This window comes from Lissotriton vulgaris, chromosome 7, assembly GCF_964263255.1.
Source record: "Lissotriton vulgaris chromosome 7, aLisVul1.2, whole genome shotgun sequence".
Lineage (NCBI taxonomy): Eukaryota > Metazoa > Chordata > Amphibia > Caudata > Salamandridae > Lissotriton > Lissotriton vulgaris.
The window spans coordinates 680,078,025-680,097,279 of NC_141695.1; the positions used below are offsets into that span (position 1 = coordinate 680,078,025).

Sequence of the window (19,255 nt, forward strand, 5' to 3'; positions counted from 1 at the left end):
AATCTAATGGCTGAATATGGGTCTGGCCACTAAGAACAAGCTACTTACATTAGGTTACAATATGTCTGTAAGAGACATATCAGTTATAGATTCCTTTCTTTAGAATTACCCCCAGGCGTCAGACAGGATCCAGAGAATTTTTTTCGTAGCAGTACCACTGCGCTTCGGTAGGTAGCGTCGGTAGACTCCGCATTCGTCATCCTTGATTGCCTGGATGACAGTGCGGTATCTACTTAGACGCCGCACTTGCGCGCTGACTTCAGTTCTTTACATGACATTCCACACCGGAAGCACAGAGCCATGCAAGACACCGACCATTGGTGCACAAAACTAGGGCCCTGAAAGAAAGTCCCTTACCCTAGAAGTCAATTTGCAGAAAGGGGTGTGTGGGTGGGGCGGTAAGGAATCTATAACTAATATATGTCTCTTACAGATATATCGTTAACCGAAGGTAAGTAACTTGTTCATCTGAAAGAGACTATTAGTCATAGATTCCTTACCTTAGAATAGATAACCCAGCAATACCAATCCCAGAGGTGGGTCTGCAAACTAAGTTCACACAAGAACGTCCTGGAGAACTGAACGCCCGAAGAAGCGGTCTATCCGGATTTGGCTGTCCAAGCAGTAGTGTTTTGTAAATCTGTGCAGGGATGCCCACGTGGCTGCCTGACAGATGTCACCGAAGGGGACTCCTGGTCCCTAAGCATTAGTGGCTGCCATCGCCCTGGTAGAATGGGTGCGCAGTTCCACTGGAGGTTCCTTCTTTGCCAAGGAATAACACATTTTGATGCAAAGAACGACCCACCGGGAGATGGTATGTTTTTGCATGGTCTGACCTTTCTTAGCGCCCACATAGCCAACAACGAGCTGATCATCCACCCGGAATTGTTTTGTGTGACCCAGATAGAACGATAGCGCACACTTCGGATTCAGATGGTGAAGTCTCTCTTCCTCCTTTGAAGGATGCAAGGGAGTGAAGAAGGTGGGCAAAGCGATGGTCTGTCCAATGTGGAAAGAGGTAATCACTTTGGGGAGAAAAGAAGGTCGAGTTAGAAGGGCAAACTTTTTCCGGATGAACAGCAAGGAAAGGAGGCTTAGAAGACAGCGCCTGAAGCTCACTCACCCTGCGAGCAGAGGTGATGGTAACCAAAAAAGCATTTTTTAAAGGCAAGAGTCTGAGGACAAATATGTAGTGGCCCCACTGGGGCATTACAAAAGGAATAGGAGGAAAGAGGTGAGTAATGCCCTTTAGAAATCTATTTACAATAGGGGACTTGAAACAAGAAGGCTGATCAGGAAGCTGAGGAAAGGCTGAAATGGCCAATAGATAGCCCTTAAGGGTGCCCACAGCAGAACCATGCTGGGCCAAGGAAAGGAGGAACAAAACAACCTCAGACCGGGGTGCAGAGAGGGGATCCACAGCCTTTGCTGTGCACCAATTCACTAATTTGTTCCATCTTCAGGCATATACCATTGTGGTGGCGTGGCGCCTGGCTGCAAAGATAACATTACAGAGGAAGGTCAAAAGCGGTCAACTGTCGACGCTCAATCAACACGCAAGGAGGTGGAGGCTGGACAGGTTTGGGTGGAGGACGCGACAGAAGCTGCGACAGAAGATCCTCCTGAAGAGGTAGTGTGATCGGAGGATCGATGGCCATGTGCAACAGCTCGGGATACCAGACTCTTCGTGCCCAATCCGGAGCCACAAGAGTGAATTGGGCCGGGTCGAGCTTGATCTTCTTCAGCACTCTGGGCAGAAGTGGTATAAGCAGAAAGGCGTATAGAAGAAAGCAACTACACTCACGTCGAAAAGCAGCGCAGAGCGAGTGCCACCTTGGAAATTCCAACACGGAGAACTGCTTAAACTGCGCGTTCTCTTCAGTAGTGAATAGATCTAACCAAGGCTCTCCCAACTACTGAAAGTGATGTTGCACCACCTCCGAGTAAAGACGCCATTCGCGATTCATCATGCACCTGCGGCTGAGCTCGGCCGTCCGGGCATTCAGTGATCCTGCCAGGTGTTGAACTACAAGCGATATGCCCTGATCTTCCAGCCATGTCCAAAGGCGGAGAGGCTCTTGACATAGGGTCCACGACCCCATCCTGCCCTGTTTGTTGCAGTACCACATGGCGGTGGTGTTGTCCGTGAACACCTGCACTACTCTTCCCCGGACAGAGGGAAGGAATGCCTTCCGTTCAAGACGGATCGCCCAAAGCTCCAGAAGGTTGATGTGGAGCCCGGACTCCGCCGGAGACCAGAGGCATCTGTTCTCCGCCTCTCCCAAGTGGCCCCCCCACCCCAGAAGTGATGCATCTGTCACCACTGTAAACTCTGGTTGGTGAAGAGAGAGGGATCTACCGTTGACCCAATCCAGGTTCGTTAGCCACCACTGCAATTTGTGTGTAGTGCCCTGGACGCAATCTGAAATATTCCTCTGATGCTGTGCCCACAGGGACTTCAGGTCCCACTACAGAGCCCACATATGCCACCTTGCATGATTCACCAGCAGGATGCAGGAGGCAATGAGGCCCAGCAGCCTCAGGGTCATTCTGACCGAAACCCGGGATAGAGGTTGAAAAATCGGAATAGTAGCCCGAATATCCTGGACTCTCTATTCAGGAGAATAAGTCCGAACCTGTGTTGGATCCAGAACTGCTCCAATGAAATTTAGCTTCTGAGAGGGAGTCAGATGTGTCTTCGGCACGTTGATAGTGAACGCCAGCGAATGCAGGAGGTCCACCGTAGGATGGAGGTGGGAGACGACAGCCTGGAGCGAGTCCACCTTCAACAGCCACTCATGGAGATAGGGAAAGACTGGAACCCCAGATCTGTGCAGACGAGCTGCAACCACCGTCATCACATTCGTGAACATCCGAGGGGTGCTGGTAAGGCCAAAGAGGAGCATGGTCATGGCCTACCGTGGGTAATGCCAGTGGGCTGGCAGGACGGGGATGTGGAAATAGGCGTCCAACGCTATATCCAGTCTTCAGGGTCGAGAGCAGACAGAATCTGAGCCAATGTCATAATCTTGAGGCAATTGAAATCCCAGAGATCTAAGATAGGACGCAGGCCTCTGTCCTTCGTGGGTACCAGAAAATAGTGGAAGTAGCAACCACAACCTACTTCTGGCACAGGGACACGCTCCATGGCTCCCTTGGTCAAGAGAGCCATAACTTCCTGGCGGAGAAGGGCCAAGAGATCCTCCAACATGAAACATGAAATGTAGGTGGCATGGATGGTGGGGTAGTCTTGAAGTAGAGGGAGTAGCCCCTTCGGACTATCTGCAAAACCCACCTGTCCTACGAGATGTTCTGCCAGAGGGGGAGGAGATGGCGGATCCTGCCGCAAACTGAAAACTGGTGGCCCTGGAGGGTCGGACTAGGAAGGCTTGGAGGCTGCTGCAGAGAAGGCGCTGATAGGCTGGCCAGCCCGCTGGCACCCAGACCCACGACGCTGGGTCCCACGTCCCCAGCGCACATAGGCTGGGCAGCCAGCGCAGGCCTGTGGCTCTGCGTGGAACAAGGTGGGGCACCCCTTCCGTAGCCACAAAAGCAGACTGCGCATGGTTAGTGGAAGCGAGGCCCAAGGATCTGGCCGTGGCCCTTGATTCCTTTAAGCGCTCGAGCTAGTTGTCCGCTTTGTCGCCAAAGAAGCGACGGCCATAAAAGGGCATGTCCAAAAGAGTTGATTGGGCATAGCTCGGAAAGCCAGTGGAACTCAGCAAGGGGTAGCATCTTAGGGATACCAACGCTGAAATTGTTCTGCCTAGTGAGTCGGCGGTGTCCAGCTCACACCTTATGGCGAACTTCGGTGCATCTCTGCCCTCAGCGGCTGCCCGGGCGAGAGTGGTCAGACCTCCCCCGGACACTGGCAGCAGATCCGCAACCGTGTCCCACACAGAGTGGGTGGAACGGCCCCGGAGACATGCGGTGTTCACGGACCGCTATCCTAAGCTGGTGGAAGAAAACATTTTCTTCCCAAGATGATCCGGCTTCTTGGATTCCCTATCTGCGGGAGCAGAAGGGAATGCGCCCTTAGAAGCTGAGGCTAGGACCACCAAGCTCTCAGGGTTGGTTGTCGGGAGAGCAAAATTGGGTAACCTGGGGCCAGGCCGTGGCGTCGGGCAAACATCCTATCCACAGGAGCCCCTGTGCTGGGCTTGGACCAGGTGCCCAGAAGGATGTCAGTGAGGGCTGCATTGAACGGCACCAGGGGCTCCGAAGAGGCCGCTGCCGGTTGAAGCACCTCAGTCAGGAGGTTGGTCCTGACCAACACCGTAGGAAGCTCAAGGCCCAAGGCCTCAGCCGCACTACGAAACACCACTGTATGAGGCTCCCTCCTCTGTAGCCACGGTAGGTGGAGAAAGCATACCAAGGTCGGGTGAGGTGTCCAGACCACTGGCCTCACCCAACTTCTCTCTACAGTCCGGTTTACTCAACTGGTCTGCTAGAGGGTTAACAAACACCTCCCAGTCCTCCTCACCCTCTTCTGGCTGCCACCCAGGGCGATGGGGAACACCAGGATAGAACAGTGGTACAAAAGTACCGCTCGGCATTCAATCCGCCGTCGGACGATGTCGGTTCGGCCCCGTATTCAGGTCAGGGTGGAGCCCGGGGTTGACGCCGGCTGGGGACACAACCGGCGTCGGAGGGGGCATTGGTGTTGTCAGTGGATTCGACGCCGGAGGAGATGTCATAAGGTCAACGGGCACCGATCCAGATCCAGGCCTCGAACCCTGTGGGCTCTGAAGCGCCGGAGCCGCCGGGATTAAAGACCAAGAATCCCCTGGCGAGTCTGCAGGGCCTGAAGCTGCATCGGCTGAGTGGGACCGCCCAAAGTTGGAACGAAGGGCTTCGTAAAAACTACAAAGTTGGACAGGGGACGCTCTGGCGCCCGGAAAAGGAGGGAGGCCCAGAGCTGACCCAGCAGGCTCCGCAGGACTACCACAATCCGCATCCCGTCAGCCAGCAAGAACACAAAGAGATACATTGCTTCTTCACCTTCTTTTAGTGCTCTGACTTACCCGTAGACAAAGACTTAGAAGATAAGTGGTGGTGATGACTCTGCTACTGGTCCCGCAACTTCCCTCTCGACCGGGACCTCAAGCAGCGTGGAGCAGACTGCCGAGCCTCCAGAAGCTTTCGGGACTGCTCCCGCAAAGACCTCGGGTCATGGCCCGACAGTCGGAGCACGACTTTGGGTCGTGGTCGCGCTCCAGACACCAGAGGCACACAAGGTGAGGGTCCGTAACCGACATCAATTGTGACAGGCGTCACAAGCCTTGAAGCCGGTCCGACATGACATCCCTACGTGCACCAGAAGTCAAGACGACTCGAAAAGAAGTCAACAAAAGTAAAAAAAAAGGTAGTTAAAAAGTGACTAAGGTTACCGCTCTGTCCGGATCTGCGCTGGCTGGCGAGGAAAAAGAAAGAACTGATGTCAGCGTCTGAGGGCGTCATCTACGTAGATACCTTGACGGCATCCGGCGATCACGACGCCGACGATGATCACGACGCGGGCGATTAACACTTAGTCGACTGATGCCACCTACTGGCGCGCAGGGGTACAGCTGCGAAAAAAATTCTCCGTATCCAGCCTGACGCTTGGGGGTAATTCTAAGGTGAGGAATCTATAACTAATAGTCTCTTTCAGATACAATGTTACCCAATAGGAAAGGGTGCGGGCGCTTTATCACCATTCACTGTAAGGATGGTTCCAGCCCATGCCAAACAGAAGCATTACAAGGCCAGTTTGTAGGGCATAGCTGCTAGACTGTGAAGAAAGACTTGAAAACCAGAATCGCAACACCAGTAAGAAAAACCCGGTAGAAAAGTTCTAGTTGGTCTATCCATATGTGCCTACAACAAGGTTTTGTCACCCTGGGTTGCTAAGGCATCGAACAAACCGATAGCCACAATACATTAGATCAATTATGCTGATGGTACAAACATATAACCCTCATCTCTGCACACATGTGAAGACTGGCAAGTGACAAGATTAGGGGAGAGATATTTGTGAACTACAACAAAGAGTGTAGGGGTGCAAAGTTCACTTACAGAAACAAAACATAACTTCTTACGAACAGCCAAACTTGTAAGGGAACCTAGTGCATTAACAAGAATGGATTGTGTTACTTACCCTGTAAGCATTGGTTCTTGGCATGTAGAGCTGTAGATTCACATGCTTTGTATACTCCTGCTATCTATTGTTGGGTCCGGATGTTTGCAAGTTGTTTTCTTCAAAGAAGTCTTTCCCTTTTACGAGGGAAGGTAACTCCTCCTTTCGGTGAGAGTACGCATGGGCATAGACTCCATTGTTAGATTGTTTTCCAACAAGAGGGTGAGAATGGAGTAAGTGCAGTATAGAGATGTCCATGCATATATAATGCGAAAAAACTGCAACATCCATAGGTGTCCGGGGAGGACGGAGGGAGCTTGTGAATCTACAGCTCTACATGCCAAGAACAGATGCTTACAGGTAAGTAACATAATCCGTTCGAGGCATCTGTGCTGTAGATAAACATGCTTTGCATAGACTGTTTAGCAGTACCCTCCAAAAGGGGTGGCTAACCAGTGGGTGTTGCAGTTGTTTGAAAGAGTGTTTTAGTGCTGGCTGTCTGACAGTAGCCTGTTGTCGTGCTAACACATCTACACAATAATGTTTTGTCAATGTGTGAGGTGTAGTCCATGTAGCTGCCTTACATATGTCAGCTATGGGAATGTTACCTAAAAAGACCACAGATGCTCCTATTTTGTGAATAGAGTACGACCAAGCAGGTACTGTTAAAGTTATTTTAGTTTGAATACATTTGAAAATCCATCTCGAAATTCCGGATTTTGAGATGGGTTTCCCTTTATGAAGGTGGAGCAAAAGCAACAAAAATATGTTTTGCAAAAATCTTTTTTCATATCAATGAGGTACAATAATGCTCTTTTGACATGAAGTGTGTGTAGAGCCCTCTCTGTTACGGAATCTGGTTGAGGAAAGAATACAGGTAACTCAACTGATTGGTTAATGTGAAAAACAGAGACAACTTTTGGCAGAAATTTGTGTTTGTATGAAGAACAATCCTATCTTTATGCAGTTGAAAGAAGGGTTCTTCTAAGGATAATGCCTGTAACTCACCAACTCATCTTAGTGAAGTAATGCTATTAAAAAGGCAACTTTCCATGAAAGAAATTGTAAGGAACAATTGTGTAACGGTTCAAACGGTGGGCCCATAAGTAATGTAAAAACAATGATAAGGTTCCAAACAGGTGCAGGTGGTACTCTGGGTGGTATTATTCTTTTAAGGCCTTCCATAAAGGCCTTGATCACAGGTACTTTAAATAAAGATAAATGTTGCATGTTCTGACGATATGCAGCTACTGCTAAAAGGTGTAGTCGAATAGATGTTTAGAGTAAACCTGCGGGTTGTAGATTCAAAAGAGAACAAATAATGTTTTGTATAGATGCATCTAGTGGGTCAATTGAATTATTACAATATATGACAAATCTTTTCCATTTTGCTGCATAACATGCTCTAGTGGTAGGTCTTCTTGCTTCTTTAAGAATTGTCATACACCCTGGTGGTGGGTTTAGATAACCAAACTATGACTTCAGGAGCCAAATCGCAAGGTTGAGGTCTTTTGGATCTGGATGTCTGGTTTCACAACGGTTCTGTGTGAGACGTTATGGAAAGCTTCTGATGTGGACCCGTTGACAGTTCCAACACTGTGGTGAACCATGGCAGACAAGCCCATGAAGGAGCTACTAGAATCATTGTTAGAGATGTCTGCCTAAGTTTTCGAACCAGAAATGGAAGGAGAGGGAGAGGCAGAAAAGCATGAGCAAATCTCCCTGACCAGTACATCCATAGGGCATTGCCTTTGGATAGAGGGAGTGGGAACCTGGAGGCAAAGTCAGGGCATTTTGAGTTCTGTGGCAAAGAGGTCTATTTGTGGAAATCCCCATTTTTGAAAGAACTTAAGGACAAGTTGTGGGTAAAGTTGTTGTTTCTTTCTTCTGAGGAGATCCGCAAAGATGTTGTCTGTGCCTGGAAGGTGCTCTGCTAGTAGATGGATTTTGTGAAGAATTGCCCAACTCTAAATGGACAGAGAGGGGTGACAGTTCAAGAGAGTGTTCCCCCGCCCCGGTTTTTGTATACAGTACATCCTTGTAATATTGCTTTCAATGCTACTTGTACTGTTTGCAGCTCTAGGTAGTTGATGTGATAGTTCTACTGCCTGGAGTTTCAAAGACCCTGAACTGACAAATGTTGCAAGTGTGCTTCCCACTCTGTGAGAGATGCGTCTGTTGCGAGAACGAATTGTGGAATAGGGTCGATGAATGGCTGCCCTTTTGAAAAAATGTGTGTGTTCCACCACTGTAGAGAGCAAGGAGTTTGGCTGTCTACCAACACTAGATCTGTCAGCCGACCCTGTGATTGATTCCACTGACGTGCTAAGCATTCTTGAAGAGGGCGCATTTCTGGCTGAGAGATACTGTTTGACTTGAAACTGAGGTAACAACGTTTGTAAATTCTGAATCCTGGCTGCACTAGGATATGCTAGAGCCATGTGAGTATTTAGAATGGCTCCTAGATATGGGTGTGTTTGATTGGCTTGAAGATGGGATTTTTGTATATAGACTGTGTGAGAGGCTGGCCTGGTATAAGATATTCACTTAAGTAAGTGGGCACCTTGCACCAATCCAGACAACCCTTATGGTGATTTTAGTGGTCTTAGACAACCTTAGAAAGCACTCCAAGTGGTAGCTGTGGAGAGCAGAATTCAGGCTTTGTCCAGAAGAAATGTAAAGAAGCTTGTTTTACCGGAACATAATCTTACAGATAGTGATGAAGTGAAAAACACCCACACAGTGTATTTATAAAAATATGTATTTATTATGAGACACTCACCAACACATACAGATATCTCCTAGCCGGAGAGTGGGAACATGACCGTGGGATCAATGCAAGTCAATGGGTACGTCGCGGTCGCAATTTTAAAGAAGAAGGGCCCTTCCTAGTGGACCACGAAGAAACCCAGTGAAAAACAAAAGTTTGGCGAGCCATCCCACCCGTGGATACCTTAGGAACCAGGATACCTGCACCAGGGAAGCAGGGTGCATAGGTGTGAAGTAGCATCAGAAACCATCTTCAAACTAAGTGGAGGACATCCGGAAGATGTCGCTGCTGGAGAAGTTGTAAGTGTTCGGTGGAACCCAAAGGTGGATACAAGTCAAGAAGTACCTGCAAGCAGAGGGGACTGAGTCTATGCCACTTGGAAGTGACCAGGAGACCTGGAGACGAATGCCCACTGAAGTCGGGTGTTACAGGGGAGATGACTGTGACCTTGGAGCTACAGCTGTGAGGACCAGGCGGCGTTATGGAAGACCAGGAGCCGTTCAACAGCTGTTCCACGTTGGATGTCGAGAGTTGAGGGGTCGGTGTCCGTCGGGAGCACCAACAAGCTTTGGCAACTGCAAACAACGTGGGAGGCGAAGAAGGTGCATTGTCGGTACAAGCAAAGTCCAGGTTACTCACCACGAACAGGGAAGTCAGATGAGGCCCGGAGCAATCAGGGGAGCCCACAGAAATCAAAGGAGACCCTCGAGAGAACCCACATGCTGGAAGTACAGGAGTTGCGAGAGGACCTCGAGCTGCTGTCATAAGATTCAGGCCCACAGTGCAAGTGATGTACTCAGGATGAAGATCTTTGTCACAGGAGATGCTTGAGGTGGGGTCTACTTGTAGCCAGAAGATCTTGTTGGAAGGAAACCAACAAGCCTTTGCAACAGCAAATCATCACGATGCACACAGGTTTGGTTCCTGCGGTTCCGACGACGGATACTAGCCTCAAACTTGGTGAGAGGACATGAGAGGGATGTGAAGAACTAGCACCTATGTTGCTGAGCCTTGCGTAGTCAGTAGGAGCCAGGATCAGCAGACTGGTCAGCTTAGTTGTGGTGCCTGCTGATGTAGGGAAGTGACTCATTCACTTCAAGGGAGATTCCTTCAGGTGTCTTGGATGCCCACAGGCCTTGGAAGGTTCCTGTATGGAGCACAGGCACTGACGTGGCAGCAGACGAGGAGGGCGATGAAATCAGGAGCAGCAGAAGTCTTCCCAGTTGCAGCCTTGATACCCAGAGCAAAGTCCAGAGTGCCGATATGGTCGAAGTAGAATTGGTGCCTCAAAATGAATCTTTTCCCATGACGAATCTAGGGACCCACTCCCAGGTAAGCCCTTAAGTACCCTAAGAAAATGGGTGTCCTGCTCATGCAGGGGCACCCTCACACCTAGAACCAAGCACTCTGCCTTCAGGATTGAAAGGCCTGCTTTAGGGGTGACTTATAGGTTTTAAGTGCAGTGATCTTAGATAATAATAATAATAAATGAGTTTGTAAAGCGCCTGGTGACGCCTTCCCGGCGTGTCCCCGCGCTGTGGAGAAAGTAGCTGGATGAAGAGGCCGAGATCATAGGGTGTACAGGTGGGTTTTTAAGCTCTTCCTAAAACTGGTTTCTGTTTCAGCTAGTCTGATATGCGTGGGAAGGGTATTCCAGTGTTTGGCCGCCAAGGCGCGGAATGAACGACCACCCATCCTGGCCTTCTTTACGCGAGGCATTTTAAGGAGACCCTTCCCCATAGAGCGGAGAGCTCTAATTGGCTCATAGGGTATAGCTAAGTCTGTGAGATAGTCAGGAGCTGTCCCTGAGATGATCCTGTGGCTAATGAGCAGTGCCTTAAAGAGAATTCTTTTTCTGATGGGGAGCCAATGAAGGGCATCCAAGGCGGATTTAGAAGGAGCTCTCTTGGGTAATTTAAGGACTAGCCGTGCTGCCGTATTTTGTAGGACTTGAAGCTTGTTCTTGTTCTTTTCAGTTGTCCCTAAGAGGAGCACATTGCCGTAGTCAAAACGGGAGGTGACAAGTGATTGAGTCAAGGTACGTCTAGCCTCTAGTGGAAGGAGGTCAAGAGTACGATTTAGGGTTTTTAACACCCCGAAACATTTCCCTACCACTTTGTGGACATGACTATCAAAAGAGAGTCTAGGGTCAACCCAAACCCCTAAGTTCGTGGCTTCTGCGGCAGGAGTGGGTAAAGGTCCCAGACAGGAAGGCCACCATTCCTGAGTCCAGCTGGAGTCACTACCGCCTATTATAAGAACCTCTGTTTTGGAGCCGTTAAGTTTTAGGCAGTGTTGGTTCATCCAACCTGCCAACTCCTGCATGCAGTTTTTGAAATTAGTTGCAGCTAAGGTCGGGGCTTGGGATAGCGAGATGAGCAGTTGGGTATCGTCGGCATACGATACTAAATTTATGCCATACGATTGAACCACAACTGCCAGAGGAGCCATGTACAAATTGAACAGGGTCGGACTCAGGGCAGAGCCCTGAGGTACCCCCTGTTCAAGAGCAATGCTATCTGAAAGGAAAGCCCCTCTCTGGACCTGAAAGCTACGGCCCAGAAGGAAGGCTTTGAGCCAGCCTAATGCTGTCTTGGTGACCCCAGCTTCGTTTAGATACTGTAGCAAGATGGAATGAGCTACAGTGTCAAACGCGGCGCTGAGGTCCAGCATGATGAGTGCCATAGTGTGACCCTCATCTGCTCCTGCCCGAAGAGTTTCAGTCGCTCTTAGAAGCGCTGTCTCCGTAGAATAGTTGGTTCTGAAACCAGACTGGGAGCCGTGCAGGGAGTGATTGGATTCAAGGTGGGCCATCAGTTGTTTATTAGCAATTTTCTCGCTCACTTTGGCCAGATAGGGAAGAAGGGAAATGGGTCGAAGATTTTCCAAGATATCCTGACTGATGTTAGGTTTCTTTTTTATGGGCAGGACTATCGCCTTTTTCCAGTCATCCGGAAGACAGGCCGAGGAGAAAGATAGTTGAATGACATGCCTGAAATAAGGTTCCAGTACTTGTAGGCTGGTGGCTAAAACCTTGGGTGGGGCTGGGTCCCGGGGGGAGCCGGATTTGACACTTTTGCATATCTTTATGAGTATGTCAGTGGGCGGTACAGAGAAATAAGAAAGACTTTGTGCCGTGGGATCAATTTCTGCAGTCTCCTTAAAATCGTGGCCAGAGGTCGGCAGATCAGAGAAGTTGGCATAAATATTGGTGATTTTCCTAGAGAAGTACTGGGCTATGTTGTTACAGGTTTCGGTTGAGTCATTGCAAGATTGATTATCGTTGGTGAGCACCGATATTTCTTTAAAAATTTTATAGAGCTCTTTTGAAGAGTTCTCCGCCTCCCCTATGCGAGTTTTGTAGTGGAGAGCTTTTGAGGAGCGTATTTTTCTATAGTACTGTTTGAGTGCACTTTTATACAGTATTTTGTTTGTAGGGCAGCAGTTAGTGCGCCACTCACGCTCCAGTTTTTTACAGGCTGATTTAGCAGCCTGAAGCTCGGGCGTGAACCAAGGACTAGACTTTCTAACATTTTTAAGGTTTTTCACTTCCCGAATGGGAGCGATGGTGTCTAAGGATTTCCGAATGTGATTCTGCAGGAGACTGTTGGCAGTTTCAGTGTCTGTGCCACCCAGGGAACCTCCTGTATCTAGTATCTTATTAAAACTCTCGCAAGAGAAGTTTTTCCAGTTGCGCCGTAGGTAGCGATGGTTACAAACTGGTTTGGGACCGGATAGTGAAAGAACAAATGGGATAAAAAAGTGATCAGTCCAGGGAACCGGAATAGGGCATTGGACTTGAGCACCGGAGCCATTCATAAAAATAGGATCTAAAAGATGGCCAAGTCTATGGGTGGGATCACTGTTGATAAGGTCGAGCTGTAGAGAGAGCAGTTCAGACCTGATGTCCCTGGCTTCAGTATCATGGGGATCATCAAAATGGACGTTCATGTCCCCTAGCACAATCAGTTTGTTTTTTCTAATTGCTAAGTGTGCTGTAGCTTCTGTAAGGCTAGTTGTAAAGTCATACAATCTGCCTGGGGGCCTGTATACGAGAATACCTGACAGAGAAAGTTGCGGGCCAAAGATTATGGTGAAGGAGCCAGCTTCACAATGGTCAATTGTGATAGGAGATAGAGAACAGACTATTGGAGATCTAGTGGCTATAGCAATACCTCCTCCCCTACCATCCTTCCTATCTATTCTGGAAAGGGAATAGCCAGGGGGCATTGCCTCAATGACATCAGGGTCAGAGAATTCGCCTAACCACGTCTCGGTTAGAAACAGGACATCTAGTCCATCATCCTCAAGTAGGTGATGTATTTGAATGTTGTGTTTGCTGAGTGAGCGACAGTTGATTAGGCCAGCCTTAGCCTGCTTAGTTATGGGATTTTCATTAGACCACCTAGTAGTCGTGAAAGTACATGAAGGGCAACTATGTAGCGAAAGTGCCTCCATCTTGTGTTTACAAAGAACGGGGACATCAGGACATAGATCTAGCAATACCTGCCTGGCGTAGCGCAGCGGTTGAGGCTGAGATGAGCAGGGAGTCCCAGCCCCGCGCCCCGTCCTGGCGCGGACGGGCGCAGACGGGCTGGACTTTGGCTCGACTTCGGCGCGCTTCCGGCGCGCCCGCTGCACGCGTCCGCTGCGCGGACGCGAGCCTACGCACATTTATAGTCAGATATAGGGAAAAATATATTTTTCATAAGTGGTGCTAGCACCAGCTTACACAGGCTGCAATGGCAGGCCTGTAGTTACAGTTTGAGTGGTCCCTCATGGTTAACATAATGCAAGCTTCAACCCATTGGGGACCCCTAATGTACCTATGCCTGGGTACCTCAGTACCATATTCTACAGACTGACAAGGGTACACAAGAGTCTAATCTGGGATGTATTTAAGTACTTACCATACCGATTTAGGGTAGAAAGCACAGAGTGGGGCCCGGATTAGCAGGATCCCAGTCAGACTAGTCAGAAACAGCATAGCACCAGGCAGCAAATGGGGGTAACCATAAAAGCAGATCCTACATCCCTATAGACTGAATCCCAACTGATGTAGAAGATTTAAGGTAATTGGAGTGTGATGAACACAATTGAGATGTGAGCTGGCTTTTATGAGCCAATCATCTAAGTATGGGAAGACGTATCTGTTGTTATCTCAGATGTGCCGTTACTAGTGCTAGACACTTGGTGAACACCCTGGGTGCAGTTATTACTCCAAACGGAAGCACTTTGAACTGACAGTGATTTTTCCCTATCACAAATCTGAGGTATTTGCTATGTGCTGGGTGAATGAGTATATGAACGTATGTGTCCTTTAGATCCAGGGTTGACATATAGTCACATTTATTTATTTAAGAGGTTTTATATAGCGCTGGCTTCACCCTTGGGTATCAGAGCGCTTTACATTGGAATGATGCTAGTACATGGGTTAGAAAACAAATAGTAATGAAATGCAACATTTAGATATGGTAGACTTAAAGAGAAAAAATGAAACATATCTTGATTTTGATACAATGTGAGAGGATGAAGCTATTTATAAAACAACATATGGATGAAATAATAAAAAATTATAAAACAGTAAAAAGGAGCTTGTCAATAGGGAGGGGTAAGGCGAGTGTGGAAGGAGGGGAGGCAAATAGATGGGATAGGAGAGAGGTGGAAAGAGTGGGACGCAGGAAGTGAGGATGGGTACGGTAGGAGGCGAATAGGTGTTGGTAGAGTACAGGAGAGGTGGGAGAGAGGGGGGGAAGACAGGAGATTCAAAAGGAAGAGATGTGCGGCATGAATGGAAATAGAATGATTATGGGCCCCAATATTTGGGGAGCGGGTGCATTTTTAGGTCATTTTTCAAACTGACAGATGAAGGATTAACTTGTAGGTCTTTAGGGAGGACATTTCAGATGATGGGAGTCTTACCAGAGAAGGAGCAAGATTGTGCGCCTTTCTTTTTTAGCATAGAGGGGACGAAGAGGAGAGAGTTAGAGCTTCCCATCGGTCGGGCACTGCCAAATGTGTTGAGTTTGTTTGAAAGTAGAGCGGGGTCTTTTGATGGAGGGCTTTGTGCGTAATGCAGGCTAATTTATAGGCGGATCTGCCTTCAATAGGAAGCCATTTAAGGGACTTAAGAGCAGGAGAGATGTGGTCAGAACATTTGCAGTCAGTTGTAAGTCTCGCCTCTAGATTTAGAACAGATTTGAGGGGGGCCTAATGAACTTTAGGTGAACCGGAGAGAAGGGCATTACCATAGTCGATTTTCGAGAGGACTAGGGGTTGTGCAACTGATTTGACATTTTTCACTGGAATGGAGGGTTTGATTTTTTGGAGATGTTGGAGCGTAAAAAGCGCTCCTGTTGCCGAGTTTTTTTATATGGGAGTTGAGTGTAAATTTACTGTCGAAGGCAAAGCCGAGGGATTGTACTGATTTGGAGGGGAGAGTGGACAGCTTAGGGCATTAAGGTCAGAGATCCATGTTTGCATGGGGAGAGGGCCGTTTTTGGGAGAGAAAAGAAAGATTTCAGTTTTATTAGGATTACGTTTGAGGTGATTGGTATAGAATCAGGATTGGATATTAATCAGGGCAGTACATCAGAGTGGGATTTATTTTATAGTACAGTTGGGTGTTTCACAGCATGTAGGTGATAGATAATACCGGCTTGTTTGAGAATGAGGGTAAGGGACTCCATGAATAGGTTGAAGAGAGCAGGAGAGAGGATGGATCCTTGGGGGACACCGAGAGAGACCGGAATGGGGCTAGATAGGCAGTTTGGGATTTTTACTTGTTGGGTTCTGTGTTGGAAATAGGAGTTGAACCAGTTGAGGACGGTGCCATTAAGGCCAAACTGAGATTTAGGTGTACAGAGTAAGGTTGAATGGTTAACTGTGTCAAATGCTGCAGAGAGGTCAAGGAGAATGAGTAGGCAGGTCTCGTCATTGTTTAGGGCAAGGTGGATGTCATCAACTATATTTAGCAATGCAGTTTCAGTGCTGCAGCCTTTGTGGAAGCTGAATTGTAGAGGGTTGAGTAGGTTGTAAGTGTCAACGTGTTTATCCAGTGGCTGAAGGGCACATTTTTCAAGGGTTTTAGAGATTATGGGGAGGTTTGAGATGGGGTGAAGGTTTTTGGGGTCGTTCGGGTCGCCTTAGGGTTTTTTGTAATGGGCACGATTTGTCCAAGTTGGAGGGAGGCCAGGACGCACCCGGAGGAAAGGGAGGAGTTGATTATATTATTCCCAAATGGTAGAATGACGTGCTTTAGGCCATGGACAAGGGAGGAAGGGAGAGGGTCTTTAGTGTGAGAGGATGGTTTTAATTTGGACAGGATGTTAAAGACTTCAAGTTTTGAACTTTTTGAGCAGAGTGTTGTCAAGGGGAAATTCAGGAGGGGTGGAGGACAGTGGGTGTGGGGAGGATGCAGGGGGTGCGAGCAGAGAAGAGTGTTGAAATAGTATCAGGGAGACAGAGGGGGGTGGGGGGATTTGAGTTAGTGTGAAGGATTGGTCAATTTTGTCAGAGAAAAAGTTAGCTATATCTTCACATTTGCCTGTGGTGGCACATGTGGGGGGGAGGGTTTGGGGAGGTTTGATTTCTAATAATATTGAACAGTTCTCTGGGTCTATTTTTGGCCCGGGAGAGCTGTGTTCGGAAGAAGGAAGCCTTTTCAGAGAAGATGTGCTTCTTGTACACGGATCTAGCAGTTCGAAGTTGTCTCTAGGTTCTTTCTGGCAGTTAAAGAACTTGTCTTTCATTGTTGAGATCCGAGTTAAACCATGATTTTGCAGGGATAGTTTTCGGTTTGGGACAAAGGTTACAAACCATTTTAATATCCGTGTGCGGTTATTTAGGATGGCACCTAGGACAGAATTTCAATGGCGTGCGTTCAATCGGCAGAAGACTCGATGCAGGGTCTTCGAGTGGAAATCGGAGAAGATCTAAGCATGAAGGCTGCAGTTAGAGTTCTTTTAGGGTTAATGAAAGTTTTCCGAAGTTCTTCGACATGCAGAAGATAGTAAAGCGATCGAAAATAATACAGACAAGGGTAGAGTGAATTGCGAACTGAAGGGATCCTGATTGACTGTTTCGAATCAGAGCGCAGCAATACACATCAGAATCCGATTGCGGGAAAAAAAGCAATCTAACAATGGAGTCGATGCCCATGTGCACTATCACTAAAAGGAGGCGTCACCTTAACTCATGACTGGGAAAGACTTCTTCGAAGAAAAACAACTTGCAAACATCCTGACCCAACACTAGATGGCAGAAGTATACAAAGTATGTGTATCTACAGCACACATGCCTCGAACAAAAATGTTTCCAGATTCAGGTAGCACTGTTAACCCCTTCCGTGCGGCCGCGATTTCCCCCGTGTGCGGCCGCCGGACGAACACGGGCGGGCCGAGACGAACCCCAGCCGTCATCAGCACACGAGCACCGTAGTGCATGACGGCTGGGGTTTGTCACCAGCATGGAAGGGGTTAAACTAGTGGTATGAACACAGAAACTCCTATTCAGTAAAAGGTTGAAAGATCTGATCTTCCACTGGAGTGACCACGAGGATGATCAATCCAACACTAGGCATTTAAACACTTAACAGCAGCAAGGGAGTCCCTCCCGGCAAATGTATGGTTTATGTTCAAATAGAGCAGTGGGTCTTTGAAGCATATTGAACCTCAAGTCTTAATACTGAAAATGATGGTGGCTTTATGTACCTTTTAGACCGGTGTGTGCAGCAGTCAGGAACTTAGTGGTAGAAGATTATGAAGTACTTATTTTGTTTTGTTTAGGAAGACGAGGAGTTTTCATTTTCTCTGGTAGCCAGTCACACACTGGCACTTTTCTTGTAAAAAAATTAGAGGCAATCGAGCAATTCGCCCCAGCAACCTAAATCTCAACTTCTAACTCAAAAAAGAAAGGAAAATTGTGCAAGACTCCTTACATCATCTAGCCAAATGTTTTTCACACATTTGGGAGTCTTATGATTAGATGACTGACAGCACTTGCATTTGTCACTCCAGAAGAGATAGCCAAAGATTTGAAGGCTGCCAATCTTGAAGATGCTGTTCAAAAGTTTAGTTTCATTTTCTGATTGAAATGTTATGTACAAAAAAAGAAATAGTATGCAATCTGGGGAAAATATAAATTGTAAACCAACAGACAAAGAATGAGAAAACAAACAGCTACTATCTAGAGAACCGTTTAAAAGGAGAAAAAAGTTCCAAAGTTTGGAATGAAGACTCCGCTCATGTAAAAAGGTGTAAGTGGAACCAAAATTAGATGCCACAGTTGTCAGAGGACTTTCTGACTTTAGCCTCTTCGCTTATTACATTCACCATGGTTTTAGGACCCCCCACTTTTCCACTATGAAGTTTTCCTAGACCCTCGTGCAAACCTGGTTTAAGGTGTGCCTCATCAACCAATTTTCTCTACATTTGTAACTAACTCTGATCTTGTATAATTTGCAGACTGGGACATGTGGATGCTTTAACCCCTGAAGTGCCCTGCAGTTCCAACCCTTATGGCCCAGGACATTGATATGTGCTTTAGTCTGTCCTTTTGCTTTGGCTTCACAAGTCTCATCTTAATGGGGGCATTACCTCTCACACTTCTAATTTCATCCCGTTTCCACTACTGGCTCATCATATTTTAGGTCGAAGCTCTCTGGTTGCTAAAGACTTCTTCAGGACATTCTGAAAGCTGACCTAGTAATGCATTTCGTCCATTGCTTACCATTGTTTTAGTGGTTTCTAACTCACATGTGCTTATTTTCAATTTGCAGGCTTTATCTGTTTGAGGGTGTCAGCATGTCTTTGTCACTCCTGTAAAGAATAGCCTGTTTACCACTACTAGCTCACTCCTTGTATTCTTCCACAAGTGCTCACTTTCTATAAACAGGCATTTATATATTTTTTTCTTATCTAGTTACATTTGCTGTGCATTCAAAGACAGAGGTCAAATGTCTGGCACTGTCTTCCGATGGAGCTTGATGTCTACTTTCCTTTATATGACTTCAGAGTAATAGGATTTATGTGAATCTGGGGATGTGAAAGGAAATACTTTTTTCTAGCACACAACATTTAAAAAGCCCAACTAATAAAGCACATTTATTTTTGTAATTCTGAAGTGTGGTGGAAACAAAAAAACTTAATATGATCAAGACCAGTCAATACTCTAGGTGATGACATTGACACATTATCGTTTGTGTGCTGTATAGTTTAATCAGTAAAACTGCATGTATTTGCCAATGTAATAATCATTTCAATTGAAAATGTGTTGTCTTTAATGACAGCCCGCTACCACACCATACATACATACTCCACTCTATGCCAGTCCACTCTACTTCAGTCTATGCTACGACACAACACCAC

The 19,255-nt window shown here is 47.4% G+C and overlaps 1 protein-coding gene across 1 annotated transcript in view; it reads right to left on the minus strand.

Moving 5' to 3' along the window:
* Positions 1-19,255, minus strand: part of UTP6 (UTP6 small subunit processome component) — a 391,901-nt gene that overhangs the window by 67,688 nt on the left and 304,958 nt on the right. The gene's annotated exons all lie outside the window — the stretch shown is intronic.